Source organism: Tachypleus tridentatus, chromosome 12 (genome assembly GCF_004210375.1).
Source record: "Tachypleus tridentatus isolate NWPU-2018 chromosome 12, ASM421037v1, whole genome shotgun sequence".
Classification (NCBI taxonomy): domain Eukaryota; kingdom Metazoa; phylum Arthropoda; class Merostomata; order Xiphosura; family Limulidae; genus Tachypleus; species Tachypleus tridentatus.
The window spans coordinates 42,908,568-42,935,883 of record NC_134836.1 but is presented as its reverse complement, the minus strand read 5'-3'; the positions used below and the strand labels follow the sequence as shown (position 1 = coordinate 42,935,883).

The window sequence follows — 27,316 nt, the reverse complement described above, 5'->3', positions numbered from 1 at the left end:
GTAATAGAAAAAGGACGTAGATTGACATTGTGGTAGAGATCGGATTTCGAAGTTGGCGAACTGTATTTGAATCTGTGCAATACCACAAAAATATTTCTGACACTATAAGTTGCGGCTATTTAATTAGAATGGCAACTAATCCATTATCATGAATGGTGAGATACCGTTGTGTGGGTAGCATTCCCTTTTCGTCAATAGCTCAAAACTTACGACGACGGCAGTTAGTCTTAGTAGCTTTGCTATAAACACAAATCCATAACTGATACATGATTTAGTAGACGATTATATATCATACAAATAGTATATATTTTTTAAACAAACAACTAAATCATTACAGATCTTGTTGAGAGCATACTTATTATAATATACTGGGTGATTTAGGAGAACTATTTATGCTTGTTTTGTTTAAAATGTTTCATTTGTATATTGCCTAAAAATTGAATATATGATAAATATTAATACAATTTCCGTTATACGTAACGTTGAATAACTTCAAAGATATTGTCACAGAGTGGGCTCACAATGAATAACTTCAAAGATATTGTCACAGAGTGGGCTCACAATTCATTATTTTGTATCATTAACAATATTACCCGAAACTTTTCCATTTATGATCTGTTTTTCTGAATCAATGTGCATATTGTTCTGTTAATGGAAATTTCAAGGTAACATTTACACAGTATTTAAAGTACATTAAAGAAGTAATTGATATTCATTCATAAACAAATGTCTATAACACTAGTCATTGGATCTTGGATATTTATCCGTAATCCAATCAAGTTTAATACGTCTAGAGTTTCATTACAATTTCTTTTTTATTATGTTGTTGTTTGTTTTCTGGCGACTTGGAGGCTTAGTTACAAAAGTCATCATTTTCGAATTAGTCTAATTTACTTAGCATATATTAGTTTAAATTTTTTACCTTTCAGAATATTAGGATGTAACTGTGTTTTTCTTCTCTTTCGGCTCTGAAAAACACTTGCACAAAGTTTTACATTTATTGTTAACCATTTGGCTAAATAATATTCAGATGTTCAAATTCTGAATATTAAGTCTAACAACTAAACTCGTATTTTAACGTTATATGAACACAAAAGCTCAATGACTGGTTTTTCGTCGTAATAATACATTCTGTAAATATATGACATAACACCTACGTTCAATTATTTCTCAAGTGTGTGTGTATGCATAGTGTGAGAAATATCAAATTCGACGAAAAATAAGGCCTGTCCATGTAGTAATCTTCCATAAACAAGAAAGACAATTAATATTTACTTTGGAACAAACCACTCAGAGCACTCTTGTAACTTAATACATAATTGTAATTCACTAATTAGGCTCACTTGAAAATTACCTTCAGTCAGACATTTTTGTCACCTTCATTTTTATTAGTAAGAATTGAAAAATAAAACCATAATGTATTTCATTTCATCTTTATAAATGCCTCTTTGGATTGGTGGAACAAATTAAATATGATTACATAATTACAGAAATAAAATTCACTAAAACAAGAACAAAATGAAGACAGTTACCTTAGATTTATTAAATATACCTATCTACTTTTCCAAAATATTGATTTATTCGAATTTCCTTACTGTAAATTGTATCAGATGTTTTCGTAATATATCTTCTTCCTTCTTTTTTTTTTCTTTTTTGTTGGGGGTCTACAAGTTCTTGTTTATATACTTACCTATATATATGTACAGGTTGTTGGGTGTTTTTCAAATTAATGTTGCGTCTTTTTCATAGACGGCGTTGGTCTTTCTGGTTCAGCACAAAGCTGCACACTATACTTACTAGCTGTGCTGTGCTCATCCCATGGGTCAAGTCCCGATTTTTTTAGTAAAGTCCTGAATCACACTGTATTGTATATTTGAATATATCGAGATTCTACAAAGCAGGGGCCCTTCTCAAAGTCATAGGAAAAACTAAAGTACCTTTGTACCAGTCTTTGGTATTTATGCTACGTAAATTATAGTACCTTTAGTTTTTCTAATATCAAAACACTTAGACAATATTTAGAAAGACATAAAGAATAATTATCCTCAAATTTAAAATAATTGAAATTTATTTCTCATATAGTGCCTAGCATGGCCAGATTGTTAGAGCGCACGAACAAGTAATCTGAGGGTCTTTCATTGCTAAATGAGGGAAGAATAGCGCAGACAGACCTCGTGTAGCTTTGCATGAAGAATGAAAGGAACCATTTCTTATAAACTAAGACGTTAACTTTTATATAAGTTGGTTCACGTTTTATTCTTAAGCACAACTTTCATATATGTATATATAATATCAGTACTCAGAGAATTATTAACACATAAAAAAGTGTTTAAATCATACTAACAATAAATTACTTAGTTTCATGAACCCAAATTAAAAAACACACACAATATAACCGGATTTATAGCTACTGTACTTTTTATGCTTAACATAATACAAAAACAACACATTTCTTATCGTAAAGGCAAAAATATATGTTCCACTTAACCTTGAAATCCCCTACAGATACTTGCCGCTTGCTCATTTAAAGGATTTGTTAACTGCCGAATTTATTAAATACAAAACTCTTAGAAATAATGTAAAGGCTGAAAGTCGAGGAAAAAACGTAAGTTATAGAAATAACGAAATTGGATTAAATGGAAATTATGACGTAGCATCAACACATCACGTGTGAAGATAATCTAGGAAAAACGTGCTTATAAAATTTGAGATTTTTTTTCAATACTGTGTTTTCTATCAGGCACGGCATGACCAGGCTGTTAAGGCGCTTCACACGTAATTCAAGGGTCACGGGTTCAAATCCCCCTCACACCAAACATGCTCGCCTTTATAGCCGTGGGAGGCCTGGCATGGCCTAGCGCGTTAAGGCGTGGCTTCGTAATCTGAAGGTCGCGGGTTCGCGCCCGAGTCGCGCCAAACATGCTCGCCCTCCCAGCCGTGGGGGCGTTATAATGTTACGGTCAATCCCACTATTCGTTGGTAAAAGAGTAGCCCAAGAGTTGGCGGTGGGTGGTGATGACTAGCTGCCTTCCCTCTAGTCTTACACTGCTAGATTAGGGACGGCTAGCACAGATAGCCCTCGAGTAGCTTAGTGCGAAATTCCAAAAAACACACAAAAACAAACAATTATAGCCGTGGGGGTGTTATAATGTGACGATCAATACCACTATTGGTTGGTAAAAAGAGTAGCCCAAGAGTTGGCGGTGGGTGGTGATGACTAGCTGTCTTTCCTTTAGGCCTGGCATGGCCAGGTGAGTTAAGGTGTTCGACTCGTAATCTGAGGGTCGCGGGTTCAAATCCCTGTCGCACCAAACATGCTCGCCCTTTTAGCCGTGGGAGCATTATATGTAACAGTCAATCCCACTATTCGTTTGTAAAAGGGTAGCCCAAGAGTTGGCGGTAAGTGGTGATGACTAGCTGCCTTCCATCTAGTCTTACACTGCTAAATTATGGACGGCCCGCGCAGATAGCTTTCGTGTAGTTTTGCGCGAAATTCAAAAACAAACAAACGATTTCTATCTTCATTACGAAGTATCGAATTTTATTTTATACTCATTGTAAATGGAGACGGCCTTTAATACATACAAATATATGTATATATTTAATATAATCATACAGACCATTTTATATTATTTTGTTCTTGCTTATAGAACATTATAGGCACTTTTATTTGTCAGTCATTGTAATTAAGTTTAATTAACCTTCTTACAATAGATATATAAAATTTTATCACAAGTAAATATATACTAAATAATGTCAGAAATTATTTTCAACTGCAGAATATTATTAACACTTTATAAATATTATGTATGAGTAAATAACATGGTATTTATTTCGTTGGCTTTGCAAGAATGACGGTATTTAGAGTGCGTGTGTATTATTCGTCATGCAGGTTAACAGAATACGGGCGACCAACAAAGGTACCCGTACTACACACGTCACTTTTTGTTTGGCGTCGATTTGATGTAATAAAGCTGAAATAGCTGCTAAACTCGATCACTCGTTCGACTGCTTATCTATTTAAATTCGATCTCTGGAGGTCGACCACAGTTCCCTGTCAAACTTCATCGAATTTGGTTCAGTTAACACCTCGGGTGACGTCAAGACACCAGACAAACGGGCAGACAACTTTTATTTATTTATAGAGAGAGATTAGTCGCTTTTGTTTGTTTTGAAGTAGGACCTCATTGGGATGTCTGCTGTGTCCGTCGCTTGGAATCGAATGTCGGATTTTAGCGTTATAAGTCTGCAAGCTTACAACTGTCCCACAAGGGGAAAACAGAGCAGTTTTGTAAACCGGAAAGTTAAATAAGTAAATATAAACTAAACACTGCAAGTTAAATGTTGGTACTGCAATAGCTTGAAAGAACTTTACAGTGTAAGAATATGCAGCGCCAAATTATCAAATATAATATCACACACGAAATATTACGAAAAGGACATTTACTCTTAGATTATATGTGAGTTTGAACGTTTGTACAAACATGATAAAAAATATCCTCTTCAAACTTTCCAAATTTGTAAGTTTGAAATTTGTATTAAGTAAGGAAATATTGAAAGATGTGTCTTTTTGTTTTTGAGTTTCTAAAAAGTTCGTTTAATATTCGAAATTATATGTATCTCTAAACGTACCAGTGAAATGTTTAGAAAAAACAAACTTTTGAAAAGACGTTATTATAACACAATCCATCAAATATTAGTAGGTTTTAATATTACAGTTATGTATATGGTCATGTTATTTTTACACGACCACTTGCCACATCACAATTTACCGTAAATGAACATACCTAACGTGATTTAATTGACTTACATTCAAATCATAATTTACTTATAAACTAAGGTTTATGACTGATCTAGTTCTACGATATATTTTAAATAACAATGAATTACGTAAACACTCTTTTCATAATAGACACGCTATTTAAATACTGCTTTACTATGAGATTAACTCACAATTAAATTATAGAATATATTATAAGCCGTGTTATACTGTTTTACTGTTTACTTTTGGATTATCTAAGCTCCTGTGTGTTTATGTAATATACATATGATACATTTATATACGTATGAGCGTGTGTGTTTCCTTCTAAAGTCAATGTTTTCCTTTTCAGGATTCTAATGCACAAATACGTAGGTTCAAATAGGAAGTATTGAAAAGTGTTCGAAATGTTACCTAGCGTAAAAACTTGGACTCAATGAAGAGAAACATAATTTGTTTGAGTCCTCTTTTAATACAGACAGTTTCGTATTTAATGCTTTTCGTAATGTTCTTGTAATGCATAAACCGAGAGATGATCTCGATAAACAGAAACTGTTGAAGTTGCTTTTATAACATACAGATCAGGACACAACCAAGATAAGTCGGAAGCAGTTGAATCCAAATAGGCCTTCGGACCGGTGACAGCATTTTATCAGAATAGCAAAATAAACATTGCTTCAAATGTTCTTGACATATATTGTTTGGTCACTGATGTCATGGAAAACACCTCTGAGGTACAAACCTAGAACTGATGAAGAGCAGTGGAAATTAATGAAAAACGTGTTGAAAGTTTAAATCTGAACTTGATATAAAGAACTGAAAACGACGTGAAAAGCTCGTAGTTTACCGATACAAACCAGTTTAAAAGGATTGAGAACTGTTCCTGACGTTATCCACAGCACTGTTAAGCAGATCTGAGGAAACTGCTTAAAATGGTGTTAATTATACAGACACAGAGCTGATAAAAGCAAATGTTTGAAGCGTGTTTTAATATACAAATACAAAATTAAAGAACCGAAAGAAAAAATACTTAATGCTCTTTTAACTAATATATATAGATTATCTAAGCCTGAAGTATGTGAGAGGTTAAGAAAACCGTGTTTAAATTTTTATATCTTAGTAAGCATATACTCGTTTATACATATTTGTATTAGATTTATCCGTTTTCATCTCTGACATGAATTTTACTAGTTACCACCTCCCAAATGAACAAGTATAATCTAGACAAAGGACTAGCTTATTTGTTCACATGATGAATTAAAGCATTCCGATTATTTCTAGCTATTTCATTACAATGTGTGTTTGCTGCTAAGACATTTAACATTATGCAAGGCATACTCATGTATAGTATTTATTGATACATTATACGTTTGAAGCATATACCAAGGAAACAAGCTTACACCACCAAATACTGTGGTAACTAACTATAGGTAAACATCCTGTAATATATTACCACGCCTCCTTTACATACGTTGTTCGACCCAAGACCACGCCTCTTCCTTGCACGTAAGAGCAGTGATGACAGATGCTACTTTATGCCTGACAAATGGCTGCTTTACTTTTCTTTTATTGATAATCTGTATATTCTATATGTTATTCAATTACTTTTTATCTGACACTCAATAGAGGAAACCTATTAACAAAATGCAGACTATTAATAAGAAAAGGAAAAAAAAGGAGAAACATTTGAAACATTATATGTATCTTCTTAATTGTGTTCTATGTCAGATTTACTATAATAAGTTCGAAATATAACAGATTAGCTGAAAAATTTCCCGGCGATAGATTATTTATTACTTTTGCAACTTAGAAAAAATAAATAAATCTATTAGTGTTGATCAGGTTGCAGAGTTTGTTATTTTCTTTTCGTTTTAAGAGTAAGTGATTGAGTACGTCATAACGTTTTACCTTATCTCACGAAAGGTAAAATACGTAACTAAATGCTAATTAATAACTCAACGGTCCGGCATGACCAGGTGGTTAAGGCAATCGACTCGTAATCCGAGGGTCGCGAGTTCGAATCCCTGATACACTAAACGTGCTCGCCCTTTCAGCTTGAGGTATGTTATAATGTTATGGTTCAATCCCACTATTCGTTGGTAAAAGAGTAACCCAAGAGATGGTGGTGGGTGGTGACGACTAGCTGCCTTTCCGCTAGTCTTACACTGCTAAATTATGGAAGTCTAGCGCAGGTAGTCCTCGTGTAGCCTTGCGCGAAATTCAAACCAATAACTGAATAATTATTTTTAGCCATATGTGTGTGTGTGTGTGTGTGTGTGTGTATAGTTTTTATTTTATAATTGATATTTTAACCTTTTTTTACAGACCAAATTAAAGATCTCCAACTAACGCTAAAGGTATTACTTTGTGCAAAATGTGGCAAAACAAAACTGCCCTTTGTCTCTCCTATAATAGAAATTAGAATCAATACTGTTGTATTAGACAGACGATTCAGAACCTTGTAACGTTCTGATGCAGACCGGGTGGACTGTCTGTGGGTGACTGACTGAGCATTGTGTGTGCTGTCAGGAGAGCGAATGAAGAGAAACGACGAATTTATGTCATTTTCTCTTTCATATTACTCGTTTCGTACATATAATCAACACCAAACAGGCTCACACTGTTGCTTTAACAACATTGGTTTAGCCTCGCTAAGTATGATAGCGTCTGGTCTGTATTGTTAATCGTTTAAAAGTTAATTTGGACAATTCGCGCACTTAGAGAAAATAAAGCAAACATCTGGACCTCTAAACTTTATTGTATAGCACTTTAACGATGACCGTGCAAGCATATGCCATATGTTGTGTCTTACGTAATTTTGTATTTGAAGAGCGTTATGATTCTATGAGAAAGTTCGTTACCCTTTAGTGATAGGCTTTTGCCATTTTATATTTCACTGCAGCGCTTCGTTACTAATCCTGTTTCTAATGGGAAAACAAAACAAGCCCTTGATAAAAGTAATAAATGCAACTTGTAATAATAACCAGTTAATGTATTCGTTCATAAAAGGCTGATAATACTGATTGCAATGGTTTTCAACGGTGACATAATTCCTCTGATTCGCATATAAATCAAATCGTTTTCAAACAACCTTGTATTTAACTGACTTAAAAAACAACGTTTTTAACGTAATATTTACCATCCTACCTGGTACTAACTCCCCAGTAAAGGATTTTAAATAGATAATGTTAATATTTTGAACATATATACCCGATTGTAGCCGAGCCAACTAATGAGGGAGATACTTTTTTTCTCTCTCTCTGTATGTTTATATATACACCAAAGATATCGTACCTGTTCCGTGAATACGGATGACATGTGGTCCCCCAGTGTGTGGAGGGTTGGTGTACAGTCAGGTCTGAAAGCCTATTCCCTCTTTTCCATGTCACTCCTCTGGGGTTCCTAAAGGTACATGTCAGTGTTGGTGTCAGTTACAAGCGGAAACCCACACGCACAGGTTTTCGTCAATAATGATAAAATATGTAACGATTGTTATCCCATTATTTGAAATTAATATTTAGAGAATATATCACGTAACATCCTTGAATTTATTAATTAAGCATTATTTTACACGAACCACATAAAAAAAGACAGATAAACATATCGATTTAATTCAATCCAATTTTCTTATCCTCATTGTCTCACAACGTAAAGACGGTTGTATGTTTTTGTACGTTGTGTACACGTTAACCACAAGAATGGCTTGAAAAAGTTAAACATTTAATACTGTTATTTTTCATTTAGTGACTAAGAGATAATGTATTATAGATTACATGTATTATAGGTGTCCTTCACGAGTGTGTGTGTGTTTTCTTATAACAAAGCCACATTGGGATATCTGCTGAGTCCACCGAAGGAAATTGAACCCCTGACTTTAGCGTTGTAAATGCGTAGAGTTACCGCTGTGCTAGCGGGCGACGTTCTTCATGAATGTGCAACAGATAGAGTTTGATTTGGTGGTGTTGTTGTTTTTTTATATCGAGCAAGGCTACACGACTGCTATCTGCCCTTAATTTAACAGTATAATACTCTTGGGTTATTATTTTACCAAAGAATAATGAGATTGACCGTCAGATTATAACGCCCCCACGGCTGAAGGGGCGTGGAGGGGATTCGAAACCGCGACCCTCGGATTACGAGTCGAGTGTCTCAACCATTTGGCCATGCTGGGCCCCGACAACAGATAAAAATACAAAAGATACGTACTTTTAAATGACAATGGATAAACGAATAACAGAAATGAGTATTATAGTTTCTGCTGTTTTATAAAAACTGTATTATAGTTTTTACCCTAGATGAAAGAATAAAAGGTAAAATGATAACACTCTTAAGCCTCGTTCGTGACTTGTATCAGGAGTCAGAAAACTGAATTAAAATAAGTCTGCATGTGTTTTTGTGTTTGATATTTTACTTCATAGTTACCGTCTTTGAGAAAAGTATGTTTTAATGGTACAAAAATTGCCCTTACACCTTTAGTTAGATTGATAAGCAGAGTCGTTATAAATTGAGATATTAACAACTGTTTTCAAATATTTGCTTTCTGATCGTATTAATAACTTTATGTTTGATATCTCTACTACCTTAGATTTTTTGTGCACGCAATTATCCGTATATATTTCTTATTCGACTAGTCTAGTTGTCTAGATAACTATTTAATGCGAAAAAATATCAACAGAACTTATGCAATTATCATTGTTTCTATGACACTAAAACTTCCCTTATGCTTAGCTGTAAGAGATATCAAGGAAGTTAAAGGTTTTAGAAATTACTGCTTCTCATTTTAGCCAGCATTAACTTTAGGCCTAACTATCTTTGTGTGTCGCGTTCTTTGCGTGACGTCAGCAACAGAAGTATGGCGACACCATTATCGCTACGATCTCGCCACAGCCTATTCTGGCTAGGTTGTTTGACCAAGCATGAACTGGCGTAAAGCTATATAAAACGTGTTTCATTGCTTATGATTTCCTTCGGGCCTGTATAATTGCTCAAAAAGAACGGATGTGATCAATTATGCATGTATGGTAGCATGTCAATAGTCGCAGAGAAACACACACACGCACTTAGGTTCATCAGAAACAAAGCCTGAAGTTGAGTTGTAACAGATCTTAGCAACGAAAAGCTATGTGTTCATTGTGTTATACATGTGCTTTTATGTACGTTTATAGCTTCCTTGTATTATTGTGGAGCGCATGTATGAAAATATACACGGAAATATTCTGTTTAGCAATTGTGCACTTAATGAAATAAAGCACTCTGTACATGCCTATCTATCTATCTATTTCGTTGTCTGCTTGTCCATCGAGCTATTTAACTCTGAAAGAAATTACATGTATAAACGTACAGAAACTTGATAATGGACTTAAAATTAAATGATCAAATATTAACTCAGTATAACATTATTCACCCTTCATCTGATTAGACCTCTACTAATTGAACCATACCAGTAATTCGAAAATTTACTTGCTATTTCTTTAACTAGAAAATATTAATGTCACCCCCCCACCTCAGCCATTATTTATTTCTATTATTATAGTGCAATTCTGTCTTTTTTTCTTTTGGCCGAGAGAGGTTTATAAAGCTATACCAATACATATATATTATATATACTCTGTTTGCTCGTTCGGTTAGAATAAATTATAATTATTCAGGAAAGTAAAAAAGTTTTCCAAGTTTTGGATATGTTCTCATTTTTATTAATTTTACTGTCAATATTTGCTATCAGAGGTCCAGCATGGCCAGGTGTGTTAAGGCGTGCGACTCGTAATCTGAGGGTCGTAGGTTTGCATCCCTGTCGCACCAAACATGCTCGCCTTTTCAACCATGGGGGCATTATAATGTGACGTTGGTAAAAGAGTAGCCCAAGAGTTGGCGGTGGGTGGCGATGACTAGCTGCCTTTCCTCTTGTCTTATACTGCTAAATTAGGGAAGACTAGCGCAGATAGACCCAAGTAGCTTTGCGCGAAATTCAAAAACAAACAAACATTTGCTATCAGCATCCTACTTTTTTTTTTTTCGAGGCATCTTTTACTTTTGTTAAGGCACATTCTGGCATAAAGCGTTATAAAAGATACCATAACTCAACTTTAAGTTCAGAAACATTCCTATTCAAAACAAGTTATAACAATTTTGTAAACTATAGAAAATGATGTTTCGTAACTAGTAGATGGGAATTGCTGGCTTTTCTGTCAAACATTGTTTATTTAGCTCTACTGCATTTTCATTGGTTTTATTTAATGTGATCATTTCTAACTTTAAATTGTCAGTAATAGATACGTTAATATTTTGAGCTGCTAAATAAACTGTAGTGTTTGTTGGGCTGGTTGTTGTTTTGTTGTTGTTGTTGTTGGGTTTTTTTTCATTCCTAACGAATAGAGTTTTAGGGAGATGTGAATGATAGATGAAAAAGTAAACCGATAGCCAAATAAATTAATATGTAATTAATATGTGAGTGAATGAACAAAAACGTATAGATAAATTGATATTTATATTGAAATCGATAAGCCTGATATGGTTTCTTGTGGGATGGTCAGAATATGTAAGAGTAAGGATATCAAATGTTTAATTATACTAATTCGTGTGTTTCGACTTGAGAAACAAATGCTACATTTTGCTTAATACTGTTTATATATTTGATACCTTGTTTACTTGATAATAAACTTTGTTTCCAAGCTATGTTTTTAGTTGACGCAACTATATATTAAGTTAAATAAGAACTTACATTTATTTATTTCAAAAGCGATATTTTAATATCTATAAATAGATAATGGAAATCCGTGAATACGTGTAAACAAGAAAAATGTACAATAGTGTACCGTGATTAGTCAGGTAATGTATCAAAAACATTTATTCAGATAAGACCGTGAACGTATTTCCTTGTTGTTTCACTATCAAGAGTAGTGATCAAAATAATTCTTTGAGACATCATGCATTGATTTTATCTATGCTATAAAAATAGGTTTATTGCTAGAGGAAAATTTCATAACAAATTGTTTTAAATATGTAGACTTAAGTGTTATTTTGATGCAGTTTCGTGTTAAGACTTAGAGAAAACTAGTACTTATTCCATTGATCTAAATAATTATGGTATGCAATATTATGTTTCTTTAACCACAAGTGTAAATCATTGGGATATTAAAAGCGTATCAAATTTTCAAACAAGTTAGAGAAATATACGAGTACTAAATCTTTTTTTTTTTTTTTTTTTTGCATACGCGAATCATGTTCAAAAAATCAAAATATTACAACTGAGAAACTTCTAATGGGATTAAAGAAATAAGTAATGCCACAAATGTTTCCATACTAGAATGGATCTAATATGAATTAACTATAATCGCAGTAATTGCACTGGAAATTGGCTATGTTGGGAAAGGGTTTGTGTTGAAGTAATATTTTTAAAGTATAGTCATTATAATGAATTTAGTTGGTTTTTTTTTCCTTCTCAGAAGTAGTTTCGTGTTGATAAAAAGTTCAGTTTTGACAGTGGATTAGCATTAGCTTCGTTTAACAACGTCTTGCGTGTTTGCTAAGCCGGACGTATCCTGTAATAGTGACATTTTTCAGATGATTCAACCTTTAAATTTTTCAGAAGAAGGGTCAATTTGGCATCGGATTATATAAAGACTGTTCATCTCACGCTTCGGTTTTGTATATGCATGTTTTTGTATGTATCTCATGCCGGAAAAGGAAAAATGGCTCTGAAAGTTATTAATTCAAAATAAAGTGCAAAAATTATAGAGGTCACTACAATAAAATTTATATATATTAATTTTGTTTTTTGTAATTATTTTATCCTTTATACGGATATTCTCAACATATGTTCCTTTTTTTTTATCCAAAAAACATGTTTTCCATATGTAGAAACACGCAGCGTATATATATATATACACATATCTACAATTTTCTTTGGATGATATAAACTTAATGATATTTCTTGTTATAACATTAGATGGTTAAGTCAAAGTATAATCACTTAATTACGAAATCTAAATAAATTAAGTTAAGGAGGGTAAACTGTGGAATTTATGTTTCAACTAATTAACCTAGTGAACCATGGGCCCAAAAGTAAGTAATTTTATGGTGTAGAATGAAATAATAAAAAAGTCCAAAGCTGAAAAAAAGTAACGCAGTAGCAGATATTAACACTCTTTTGAGGAGAAGCTTTGTAAAATAATACTTGCACAAGAAATGCGGTTTTGCTTTCCTTTCACACACTTAAGCCCTATATGATATTTAAATTTTAAACTATTTACTACTTCTTTAGTCCCCTACAGTTACAGCGATAAATCTTCCGATTTACAACGCTAAAATTAGGGGCTCGATGCTTTTTGGTAGACTCAGCAGATAGCCAGATGTGGCTTTGCTATAATAAAACATACAGTACTTCTATGTATTTCTGGGGTCGCCCAATTACACGACTATTTGACTTGCTACTCTTTTGAAATGGGTTTTCATTTAATAATAGTTTATCTGCCTTGTTAACTTTATTGCTTTGATGTTTAACGTTAAACTGTTTTTCCATTGAATTTTAAAATAATTTAGACATGTTTATTTTAATAAAATAAGTATGACATTTATATGATACATCCCAAACTACATACATCTAACAAACATTTCACGGAATGCAAGTTTATACATAACAAAATTATATGGCAGTTGTAAAAAACTTATATCATAGTTGTTGTTTTTTTCACTTATTTAAAATGTTTAGTTTTTTGCAACTTTCACAATACATTTCTCATAAGTATATCCGTGCAGAGTTTTGAGTATCTTAGATCGTTCTTCTGTGTTGAGTGGGGAGGTGTGAATGTTAGGTCTAATATTGAGAATATAAGTTGATATAATATACAAAATAGTAAAACAGTATAATAGTCAGTTTAGGACAACTTCTTTTTCGTAGAGACTTTCCTTATTTGATGCTTGATAAGATAAGGATAGGTGCTGAATTTCGAACCTTAATTTTTTATTTAAATAATTTGTTTGACACTGAACATCAAAATAAAGACACCTGAACATATTTATAAATATATATTTTTGAATATCTAGACTTCGTGTTTCGGAATAACCAAGACGTTTTATATTGTTGATCTTAAAGAACTATTACCATGTAGAGAATAATAAGGTAAGGGTTGTAGAGACAAACACTGCAGAAATAATGAATATAGCTAGAAAAATGAACAACTCAAACCAACGCTTTTGTTAAATCGAAATGGAAAAAGTTCTTCTTTATGCAGGTTTGAGAAACATTCATGGTAACGGACGATTATTGATTTGGTAATTAATGGTGCAAAATACTTTTATACGAGGATTTAATTTCTCTTAAATTCAATGTAGTAAGTATTTCTGCAACTTTTTATTTATAATAAGAATTTAAGAATAGTTAGCAGTAGAGAATGGTGCGAAGTTAAATTATTACCTTATAATAGCTTTAAGTAAACTTGATATTATGTAAGAGTTTTAACATTTTTTTCTCTCACTAAAATGTTTATGTTTTTATTTATTAACATCCATACATTTTACCGTCGTGATGCTGTCTGTAAATTATTAAAAAGTTTCCTTTTTCGAATAATTAGTGACTCAGCAAAGTAGCCCTAATTAATATTTGGAATTTGAATAAGCTGGAAACCTAAAAACTGTCAAAACTTTAACAGGAAAAATAATTCCAATTAAATGATTTTAAATTATGAGGTTTATGATTTTTAAAGTTTACTAGTAATCTTCTAATTCTTAAATCATATTTTTCATTATTATCCATTATTATAAAATATTCTGTTCTAGTAATAAATTATGTTAATCGTAGAAGCAAATCACTTCCAGATACAGTGGTAAATCTTAATCCTTATAGCTCCAACTTTAATTCATTAGAGCAATGAATCCAGTTCATTATGGCTAATAAGCTTGTTTGTTATCCCATTCGTTGTGTTGATAAATCATTTTTGTTAAACGAAATATATCATTTTTGTCAGAGCAAATGCTAGTAATAACAATGGCAAAGTTTTTTATTATTATTATAGTAGCAACTTGTGGTTGATGTACCGACAAATATTGTTCATTATTGGGCCGAATATTATTTTTTGTAGTAATTAATTTTTTGTGGCGTAATTAACTAGCTATAATAACAAATCCTAACCATTACAGTTTCAAATACGTTTTGATATTGCAAAAGTTATACTTTTTGTAATATCACATCCTGTTTTGTTGAAGTTTTTAATTCTGTAAAATATAGAGCCAAAAATCATTTGTTGTAGAAATAAATTTACAGTTTACTGTAGTGACATATCTCACTTGTTGTGTTGAAAACTTGCATTTATTAATAGAGGCATGTCCTTTTGTTACAGCAGTAGATCATGTTCGAAGTAGTATACATTTGTTTTTCTCATCAAGTAAAATTCAATTTTATTTTAAATAAAATTATAATTTATTTATCATAAAATAAATTCAATTTTATTTTAAAGTAATTTTTGATGTTAGAATAATAACTGACCAGTCATTGAAAACAAAGGTACATTCTAGTTCAGAGAATCTCAAACGTAGAAAATACTTTTTTTTTGGTTTGAATTTCGCGCAAAGCTAGTCGAGGGCTGTCTGCGCTAGCCGTCCCTAATTTAACAGTATAAGACTAGAGGGAAGGCAGCTAGTCATCACCACCCACCGCCAACTCTTGGGCTACTTTTTTACCAACAAATAGTAGGATTGACCTTGACATTATAAAGGGCTGAAAGGGCGAGCTTGTTTGGCACGACGGGGATGCGAACCCGCGACCCGCAGATTACGAGTCGCACGCCTTAATCCACCTGACCATGCCGTGCCCAAACGTAAAAATATAAAGTTAAAGCTATCAAAATTAAAGACATTAGTGGTACTTGTTAATCACGTTAGATTTTTCTTAAAATGTCATCTTTTTCTACAGCTTAGATAAGAAGACTAGGCATCGAAATTATTTTGCTTAGCTAACTTTTTATACATCATATATATATATATAACCGTTTCACTTAACATTATATATAGATATTTAAAAAAGTTATGCCTTAGAACTTTTAGCACTTTACATAATTATCAGAAATAATAACAAAACGGTAAAGACTTACTAAAATTTTAACATTGTTTTGATATGTTGACGTGTGTATAAACTTATTTATTTAGATATACTTAATGAACTCACTGTTAAATTATTTTTCGTATCATTTTTCTCAGCTATCTGATATTCTAACATGTCATTAACTTGTTTTATGAAATTTTGGAGATAAGAGTATTTGAACGATTTTTTCCAATCTCCTCATGATTAATAAGTGAAACATACCCAATTCCAGGTTACCAATCAATGCGATACGCAGAGATTTAATTGAAAACTTACGGTTGTTCTATCCCTATGTTTATCATAATATAAGTTCGTGCTACCTTTACCCAGGTATTCGCATTATCCAACATATTTTCTTAGAAAATTGCCAACAGAACTTTTATCTTTCATCTGATATCAACTTTGCTTCCATCAGTTATTTGGTTTCGACTTTTATCCATACAGACCATTTTCTCATGTTTTTCTATTTCTATATCTAAGCAACTGAATAAACACTTTTTAGTAGTTTTTTGAACTATGTGATTTTTTCTTTTCTAAATAGTGTGCTAATTTTTATTTCTCAATTTGTTGGACAAATTATTTTCTTATTAATTTATTTCAAAAGCCACGTGATAATATCTGTCTATAAAATCTTTGAAATATCTGCGTTATCCGAAAATTCGCATTAAAGTTGAAATAAGCGGTATCAGTTAGAGTTATCAACAGGCTAAGTTCACATTTTAAAATTGGATACAATAATACAAAGAATTAATTAATAGGAACAAGGAAGAAAAAACTTAGATTGTATGCACGAAAATTATAAATTAATAACAATCTTTATTATCGACTTATGCAAATTAGTGTTCGAATGTGATGTCAGTGTGAATAAAACAGCGTAATAAGCAGATTAGTGGTCGAATGTGTTTTCAATATAGTTAAAACAGATTAATGTTCGAATGTGATGTCAACATAGTTAAAGCAGATTAGTGTTCGAATGTGATGTCAGTGTAGTTAAAGCAGCGTAATAAGCAGATTAGTGGTCGAATGTGATGTCAAAATAGTTAAAGCAGCGTAATAAACAAGTTAGTGCTCGAGTATGATGTGATATCAAAATAGTTAAAACAGCGTAATAAACAGGTCAGTGCTCGAGTATGTTGTGATGTTATTGTAGTTAAAGTGCCATAATAAGTTTTTCTTTTATTCCAACTTCCAATAGAGATATCGCATTAAATGTGTTTTATTATATTACACATTTATAACTGTTACAATCTCATTTTATAAGGTTTCGTTTTCCAAAAGTCACTTTTAGCTAAATAATTTCTCTGGAAACATAAATATGATCTGAACATATCAAGGTACTTTCTTTTAAAACATACTAGTTTTCTACTACAGGTAGAATAATTACCGTAATTATCATGTATACTTTCAAGCAATAAGTATAAAATTATAAGTTTCATTGTAAAACTCTAATTCATAGGTCAAGTGTCTGGATACTTGTGTTAAAGCTAATAAAAATCACGATATTGTTTACAGACATTTTTTAAAAGTATAATAAATACGTTTTCATAAGATAATAGCAAAATTATCTATATTTAGTGACTGGTATGAAATCGTACAATATTCTTACAGGTTTGGCGTCGCTTAATCATAACTGTATAGTCAGAATATCTCTTTTTAATTTTTGTATAAATTTCTCTATAGTTTGAGTGATAAGGTTATGGATGTTCGCTTGATACATATGTTATCTGAAATGTAACATTTGTTTGTTTTTGAATTTCGCACAAAGCTACTCGAAGACTATCTGTGCTAGCCGTCCCTAATTTAGTAGTGTAAGACTAGAGGGAAGGCAGCTAGTCATCACCCCCCATCGCCAACTCTTGGGCTACTCTTTTACCAACGAATAGTGAGATTGACCGTCACATTATAACGCCCCCACGGCTGAAAGGGCGAGCATGTTTGACGCGATGGGGATGCGAACCCGCGATCCTCATATTACGAGTCGCACGCCTTAACACGCTTGGCCATGCCGGACCGTGAAATGTAACATTCCATGACATATAGACAAACATATTCTAGCTAAAGTTTTTGGACAATTAATCATATACAAGTATGATTGATTTTATTATTTTATGTAATTGTTTTAAAAGTATTTTCAGATTGTGTAATTTTAATCCATAGGTCATAAGGTTTCATTGTATAACTCTAATCCATAGGTCACAGCGTTTTATTGTTTAAAACTCGTAAATCATAAGGTTTCGTTGTTTCGCTCACTTTTCCTAAACTTGAAAAAAGATTAAACTGTGAAAACTGTTCTGTAATCCTCTAAATTTAATTGGATTTTAACTTAAACATATATTTCTGTTTCTCATATCATAACCTACGTTGACATGCAATAGCTATTCTTTAATAACTACATTTTTTAAAACAGAAAATGTTTCAACTTGTTTCTGTTATTTCCAAAAATAAACTCTTCTCTCAGGTGCTGTTAAATTTACTGCAGATTTGTTGGTTTTGATTTCAGTCAAACGTTCTGCTAAGTTTCTGTTTCTTTCGTAATTAACTTATGTTTGACACCAAGCAATTATTATACTTTAATTTATCTGATTATTGCTAAAATTGCTTTGCTACTAGACACGTTCTTAAGTTCTATGCTATTATTTCTCCTTATTAACCTGTTTTGTTTTGTTTTTTACTTCTTCAATGGACGATCGCAATATCATAAGAAATAAGTTAATTTATATCGAATTTTATTTCTTTTCTTTTTATAAAGAAACGTGAGCACTTAACCTGAATTCAACACTTGAATGGCTTACAGAGTAATGCCCAACAATGATGCATGAGTGCTACTGAACTCATGACACCGTCTAACAACGTTTCGTTTTACTTTAATCATTATCAAATCCACGTAAATATAAGTTTTCACTTCATTAACTTTTATGTTTTGTTTTATTTTTTAGTTGCTTCACCATCATAATTTAATAAGTTATGAATTCTAGCAGTCTTGCGTAAGCGATTTTAAGATGTAAAAGTCATGTATACTTAGAATTAGAAGATTATAATGTTTCTAGGTTCTTCACCTTTTCTGCGAACTCATAACGATAGAAGACCTCGTTTCGATAACCGTGGTGAATACAACACAGACAGCCTGTTGTGCCTAACAAAAAATAAACAAATAAAGCTTTTTAGATCTTTGTAAGATTAATAAGTTTCATAACTAAAGTTTTGTGTTTTTACCTCGACATCTTTGTCGTAGTTTGATGTTGAGGTTACTGAGAACAAGGTGTATTTATTACTGTTTGCCTCATTTAAAAGTCCATAGTGGCATAAATTTTATAGAGATAGTTTTATGTTTATTTTCTGTAAACCTTAAGTCCCTATCCACTCGGAGTTTCTGTGGCTATTTTGAATTTCGCGCAAAGCTACACGAGGGCTATCTGCTCTAGCCGTCCCTAATTTAGCAGTGTAAGACTAGAGGGAAGGCAGCTAGTCATCACCACCTATCGCCAACTCTTGAGCTAGTATTTTAACAACGAATAGTGGGATTGACCGTTACATTATAACGCACCCATGGCTGAAAGGGCGTCTGTGGCTGTTACCTTTAGAATAACATTATTATTTTGCATATAGTGTATATTTACTAGTTTAAGTTTAACAACTGTTTAAAAATGCACTCTCAGGTACGATATCTTCCCACTAACCAGGTTTTATATTTTTCAAAAATGAGTCTGTTACTGAGACGTATTAATAATTTGTAATTTCGGTACACGCCACCAATGTATTTCATCTTCTTCCTTGATCAAGTTAATGCTTTATTATTATCATATCTAATTTTAGCTTTCATTTTAATCCAGTTGATGAATTTACTTCATATTTCTTAACTTAAATTTTCATACGAGTTTTGAAATAATATTTTTTTTTCACATAACGTACTGTTTAAACAAAGTCGTGAACCGAATACACGCAACTTCTAACCAGTTCAGTCGTGTACAGTTGTTAGTGTTGAAGTAAGGAATTTCGTTATAAGTCTTCATTGGTAATGTATTTCCAAATCGCATCGTTGAAACACAGTGTGATAAAATTGACGAATCACCCTGAACATTATTGTAAAGTACTAACACTTGAAGTAAGTCTCTTGTTTCTCTGATAATTTTCTCTTCCCTCTAGGCCTTGACATAAGCACGATAAAGCAAGAAACGTTGACCACATTGCTTTTACGGAGAGGAACCACGCCTGCGGGATCGAGGATCGCGGTGAATTTGTATGTTGATCTTAACAGTCCCGGATCTTCTATATCAAGTGACAAGATCCTTCGTAGGAAAAACGGCCCATTTCTGATAACTAAAGACCAACGATTGGCCATGTCGACCAGGCCAATGTAGGTCTCGAGTCGCCATGGTGTCTTTACGGTCGTCTGGACAATGTTTAACTGCAGTCCTCCTGTAACTGCTACCGCACAAATTAGATCCTCTATATATTTTTTATTATGACATTTGACCGAAACAAAAGTAACTTTACGAATGTCTGTTCAATATCTAATGCAACTTTTCCAGAATATTTGAGCACTATCACTAGAACAACAGATGTTAATTACTTAATGTACGTGTTCTACCTGTAGGCAGAATGTTAAACACGGCACAGTGGCTCCCGTTCATCTACCCTCTTGTTAAAACAGAAAAATGTGAATATATGAAAATTTGAAACGATATGAGCTCATCTGATTCTTTTCTTTAAAATAATGTGGGTGGATAAAGAAGTAGTACAAAGGTTTACTGAATCTGTATTAAGGTCACCTGAAAGTATTTTCAAGGTCACACTTTTAATGTTCTATTTGTTCTATTCAAAATCCTTATGTGGAGTCTACTTAATCGTTTTATCTATTAAAACTAACTCAAGATAACGTTTCAAGATATTTTCACCAGGACACTCAGTAAACCAAAATGGTTACTCACTTTAGGCATATCAGTTATACACCTAAGATAAAAACAACAAGACCTGTTTTTAACAGTTTTCAGTTCTTTAGGGCATTTAGGTATATCAAACACGCATACATTCGTCTGACGACAACGAGGTTAATAAGAATAAACCGTATTTATGCAGAAGTGCAGAAGTATAGTACTAGCCGATTAACACTGGCTATTTGGGCTTGAATTGTCCTCCAGAGAACAACATAATTTATCACCGTAATAAGGGTCTGCTGATTTCACTTGACAAGATTTTGCAGATTTAGTTGTATACAAAGAAAGATGAAATGGCAGCTCACGACCTTCCTCGCCTGATAGCGCTGTCGCTTCAAAGGAAACTTACAGTCACTCTTGGGGGTTATCTTCTTCACTTAGAGAGGAGACTCTTGGGCTATAAAGGAAGAAATATGATGAAAAGTACTCTTAACTGGTATTTGACAACCATCTTGTTTCTGTAAGACTCGTGAGTTCTAAGAATATTAAAAATATGTTGAACACTTTGCGTATGAGTAACCGTACCCGATCTGCAAAATTTAATTTAAACTAAACTAAACTAAACTAACGTGGCAGGGGTTCAGTTTAGAGAGAGAGAAATCCGAAGAGTTCTCTCTCCAACTGGGGTGTTCAGGAACTTTATAGTTCCTCTTCGTCCCCTTACGTGAGAAATGTTTTAAAATATCCATGGAGTTTTTACTTTATTTTTAACATTTCAAAAATATTTGTGAGTGAGAGGAAGGACGGGAGAACTGGACGAAAGCAGCGAAAGTGAAGTGAGCCAGACTTTAGCTCGAGGATGGAGAACCCTGGCGGCTGGCGAATTGGTTTTTTTTAAAATTTACTGTAATTGATTAGATACCCTTGACTGGGTAAACGGCCCTTTTCAGAATGAGGCTGGGACCTACAGGTCCGATGCCAGAGATTTAATTTAAATTTAAATTTAAATTTTAAATTTAAAATTAAATTTTATTAAATTTAATTTAATATATAGAGGTCGCTTTTAAACTCAGCATTTAGAAACGAAAACGGCGTTAAATTTTTGATATTGCCCAAAAAGAATTAACACTGAGTTGCGTTAGGATGAAAAATATCTGACTGATGTAATACTTTAAATGTTTTCTTCGATAGATTATTTAGACAGAGTATTCATGATGAAACTTTGTAGAATGGACGGCAACTGCCTGTTGTGGAGACACAAGTGTAGAGGGCGACGTTTCGAAAGTCTTCCCGCTTTCGTATTCAAGTCAACCGGAAGACTTTCGAAACGTCGCCCTCTACATTTGTGTCTCCACAAGAGGCAGTTGCCGTCTATTCTACAAAGTTTCATACTTTAAATGTTATTTTATAAAGACATGTTTCACACTTCTTTTCTAAATATTTTATAAGGTTTCCTAATTAAACAAAACTAATATGAGTATTAAAAAATAATTAATTTATGTTATATTAGATATTAGAATGTCTTAGTAAAATAAATTTTTAATGTTTCAGTTATGCTTGCATATACATTTACTGAACATATTATTTGCTATCGTACAAAAATAATTTTATTTTTAATATTGAACAACACTAACAGAATACAAAATTAACATTGTTCAGTTACCTACAACATTATCATTAAGCCTAGATCCATCTAAAATTAAGGTTTGAGAATTGCTTTGAACGACTTCCTTTTGCTATTTTGTATTTTGCAAATCAGAATTAATTTTTTGATTATGTTCTAACTTTCTGAGTTGTTTTACCAGAAATGCTCCGATACGTATGTTTTCAAACGAAATATAACTGAAGAATCTTCCTGATAAAATGCCTAAATATAACCAAGGAAGTTTCGTAGTTATTTACAATTTTATATCATCTTATCCACTGTGTATAGCTTTCAATTAAATAAAAAAAGCATATTATATTTACATTTCTGCATCAATATTTATAAACTATTCTCATTTTAAATTACAAGCTCGTTTAAACAACATTCAGTCTACAGTAAATTTCAGAGAGTTTTGTCAGTGCTTCGACAACTGTATTAATTAAACAATTACTTATAAACCTGTAGAGACATTCTATAAATATACAATTAAATATTCCTCCATTTGTTTACCTGAGCTGCAAGATTAAAGTAATGCAGAAATATCCAATCATAAACACACACAAACTAATCAGAGTTAAAACCTGCAATCAAATACTAAGTCAAAATATCGCCAAATCAGTTAGAAGTTAAAAGGAAAACGAATAAGAAGGAGTCTTGTTAGTGATTTCAATATTAATAAACACACATTATTTATTATATTTATTGCATTGGTATATTTTGATTTGATTTTTGCATTTTATGTAATATATTCATTATAAGTGAAAAGTATTTAATGGCAGAGTATTTCATACAGCTATTTTTAAACAAAGTATATATTTCTTTTATTTTATTGTTTTGCTTCCTTCAGCTTATCTCTATAAATATTAAGAATCGTCGATATGTATGTGTAAAGAACGAAACTGCACAATGGATTACCCACAGCTGCTGTCGAAACTGGATTTTTAGCATTACAATCACTATTACAAACGTTATGTTGTGGAAATGTTTTTCTCTGGATGATTGGAGTAACTTAACTCTGATTTTTTTCTAAAGTAAACTTTTAAGAAAACCAAATGTAAAAATTCAAATGAAATGTAAAGAAAACCAAAAATATTAATATCATTGAGTTACAAAATGCGTAGTAATTTATGTTTATTTATTATTTTCTTAAAAATCTAATAAGGTTGGTTTATCTAAAGGAGGTAAATTAGGCCAAGACGAGTAGTGTACTATGTTTTAGAGTATAAAAGTTAGAGACGTAGCATCTAAATAATAATACACTTGTTTTCTTTATGCCTTCTACAAATCTAGTTCAGAATTACAAATTCATTGTTTTGCCTTTTATCTCTTTTGATTTACCAATAACGTATAACTTAATATATTTCAATACATTGTATGATTTATTTGTTTATTTTTATGCGATTAAGCTCAAAGCTACACAAAGGAAACACTGTAATGTGATGACTCTATAGGAATCGAAACTCCATTTTAACACAATACGTTCACAGATAGTAATGTGAAAAAATTTTCTTAACCAAACATATAACTTACCTAACTGATTTTTGGTTATTCTAAAGTCCTAGTTGCTACTTCCAGCTATTCTTCACATTTATACACACTGGCCTAGCATCCGATACTAAAATCATTTGATGTAATTTCTGCCCAAAGATATTATATTTAATTTATGATAAAACCTGTAGCCTGCTTACTAATGTCATATTATTCAATGCACGTAAGGCGCATTGGTTTTAAACCTGAAACAAAAACAGAATTGAAACAATATATAATATTCCACTTCATCTGTGCTTTCACCCTCAGTACTGATAAATTAAAAGACAAATTAAGAATTATCAAATAAGAACCACAAATTCCAAAAAAAGTCATAATTACTAAACTCGATCATAAAACTGTAAAGGAGCATTAAACCAACCTGAGAGTTGGTCACGTTTGATTTTAGATCTAGTCTAAGAAATGCTCACATATTTACCCTAATCGTCTAATATTTTTGCAGTAAATTCCATAATCATTTAAAATACATTGAAAAGTAAAACTAACTTTACAGACGAAGTTCGATGAAACATTACCAAAAGGTACGTGTATTTTATTCTTAGGAGTTGCTTCCATAAAAGATGGGAGTAAGTGTGTAATCTGGGATAAAATGGTTTGTATTGACGTAATAGAACGGATTACATTTCTTCTACACATTCACACAGTACATGTTATTCACATTTCTTCACAAGCACCCTGAAATGCGCGTCATTAGACTTAAAGATGGTAGGAACTCGTGAAACAGTAATAGCTAAAATTAAGTAGGAAATTGGTATCCAATCAGAGAGTTCGCTGTTGTTTTTTAACAGAATGGAGGTGCTGACATATTCATAGGCTGAAATTCCACAGGAAGATTGCTTTAAGTACTGGTACGTACGAACAGCTGTCGCTAGAGTGAGTGTCTATGCACCCCAGGCTTGTGATGATATCCTCTTTGATTTAATGGGCAGCACTCAAAGCCGTAACAACAAGAACAAGAAAACAACAATGATACAGTAAATTTTACTGAACTTGCAGAGCAGCTGACCAATGTTAGAAGTTCGAATTTGGAAAGGGAAAAAAAGTAACACAACATTTTATTTTAGGGGTATAAAATGATAAAAGTGGGTTTTCAATGATGGTGAGAAACCCACTTGAAGTAAAAACCTATTATAAAGACGGCTGATATGGGTATTAAAACTTTAATTAAAATAAAGTATAGAACAACGTTTCCACCTTTGTTAACCTGAAGATGACTTAAGAAAGTCAAAACGTTATTCTGCACTCTATTTTAGTTAAAGTTTCAATACCCATACCAGCCGTCTTTAGAATACAATTGAGGGTTTTATGACAAAGAAAAATCAGAAGTAATGTAAAGAAAAACATTAATGTTCGCCAACATCAAAGTGAAACAAGGTAAAGGAACATCCAGAAAATATCAAAACGTAAACAAAATATAAGTTCTCATTCTTTACTAACAATACGTTAGTTTTCACTGTAACGCTTAGTTCTGTAAAACATTCAAGAATAGAATATTAAAAATTAGCATAATATGTAAGTAAGGCTGGTGCGACCGAAATGTAATCCCTGTTACGGCTAGTAGTTTATTAATTCGGGCCGCGAGTTCGAATCCTGTCACCGAACATTTTCGCTCTCTCAGACGTGGGTGCGTTATAATGTGATAGTACATCCCACTATTCTTTAGTAAAAAAGTTATCCAAGAGTTGGTGGCATGTGGCGTTGACTTAGCTGTATTTTCTCTTAGTATATCACTTTTAAAGTTTTTCCTGTCGGACAGCGGTAAGCCTTCTGAGTTGCAACGCTAAAATCACAGGTTCGATTCCAACCACTTAGCACAGCAGATAGCTCAAAGTATCTTTGCTATAACGAAACAGGCAGATATAAACGACTTACAACGAAACGCTAGAATCCGGGTTTCGATACTCTTGGGGAGGCATAACACAGAGAGCCCATTGTGTAGCTCTGTGCTTAATTGCAAACAACAACACTTTAAATTAGGGAGAGCTGGTGCACATAGATAGCTCTTGTGTAGCTTTGTGCGAAATTCAATAAATTTACAAATAAAATATTTTATAAGTGAGTAACAACTTTTTCATTTATTACATATTTATACTCGACCATTCGTTTATTTATAATTACCTACTAAATACACATTAGTTAATATCCTGCGTTTTAGCTGCTAATTTGCTGCTGTAGTCGTAATGACCAGGATTCAGTCCGGTATCCTTTTAATATAAAAACTGATGACTATCCTGTACTTGTATTTTGTATTCTTGGCAATATTACAAAGACTACTTACCGCCATCTATGATTTCCAGCTATTGCTCAGACAGTAAGCAGCACTCTCCAACCAACCATCCAATTAACACTGTTATAGGAAACACACGGTTTACAGAGTTGTGAATATTTTGTTAGATTTAGAATCCGATACCTCGGCTTTGATATCCAGAGCTTTACCAAAGGGCTAACCCCTTGCCCATAGTGTGTCATCCATTCGACAAGACCTTACGATAACACGAATAATCGAAGGTAAATTAAATGGAGGCTCAGAAAAAAAACACACATTCATATTCATTTATAAAACAAAGATCTGTGCCCTTCTTGTGTTGAGATAGATACTTAATGAAAAAAGTACATATAAAAACCATCTTTTTAAACTAAATTTTAAACTATAGGTATCTAAACAGAACATTATTTGTTTGTTTGTTTTTAAATTTCGCGCAAAGCTACACGAGGGCTAAACAGAGCAACACTTCTTTCTTGTGTGTGTGTTTGCATTAAATGTTAAGCCAACTCACATAACACGAGTACCAAGTCAACTGCGTGAGAAAGAAACGAAAAACATCTGGGAAGCGACAACTTCTGGAAGATTACACAGTTAGGAAGTGGTGGACTCATTTGTCCCACGTCTTTGTCCCAAGTTTCAGGTAATCTTAAAGCACAGGAATTTCTAAAATGTCACGAAACCTCGAGCTATAGGCATAGCTGCCTATTAAAATGTATATAATTTAACTTTTCATTGGTGGATTATAAGTGGATAAGGAGCCCGTGCATTTGTATACAAACCTTATGTTTGTTATACTAACTAGACCAGATTAACTAGATAAAGAGGCCTCGTTTGTAAATTCTGAAAAATTAAACTGCGAGCACAAGATGAGCGATTTTACCGAACAGAAAAAGTTTTAGAAACTAAGCGTACATTACTGAACATAGAAAATGTATATATATATATATACATTTTTTTTCTCTTTAATTAAAGCTCTTAAGTTTTAAACAATATTAATTATTGTGGGTTACAAACCTAAACTAGTAAAGTATCTTAAATTTCTTTCGGCGAATAGATGAAATATATAAATCAGTCATTTTTACTGACTTAATTAGCATGGATATCTAAAAAAAAATTTTTATCTTATTAGTTGCAGATAAATGGATAGGTT

At 32.5% G+C, this 27,316-nt stretch overlaps 1 long non-coding RNA gene across 1 annotated transcript in view; it reads left to right on the top strand.

The window, feature by feature from the left end:
* Positions 1-22,670, top strand: part of LOC143233142 (uncharacterized) — a 46,034-nt gene extending 23,364 nt beyond the window's left edge. Inside the window, exon 2 of the long non-coding RNA XR_013018002.1 lies at positions 19,977-22,670. This is a non-coding gene — a long non-coding RNA (uncharacterized LOC143233142). The remainder of the gene's footprint in view (positions 1-19,976) is intronic.
* The last annotated feature ends 4,646 nt before the right edge of the window (positions 22,671-27,316 follow it).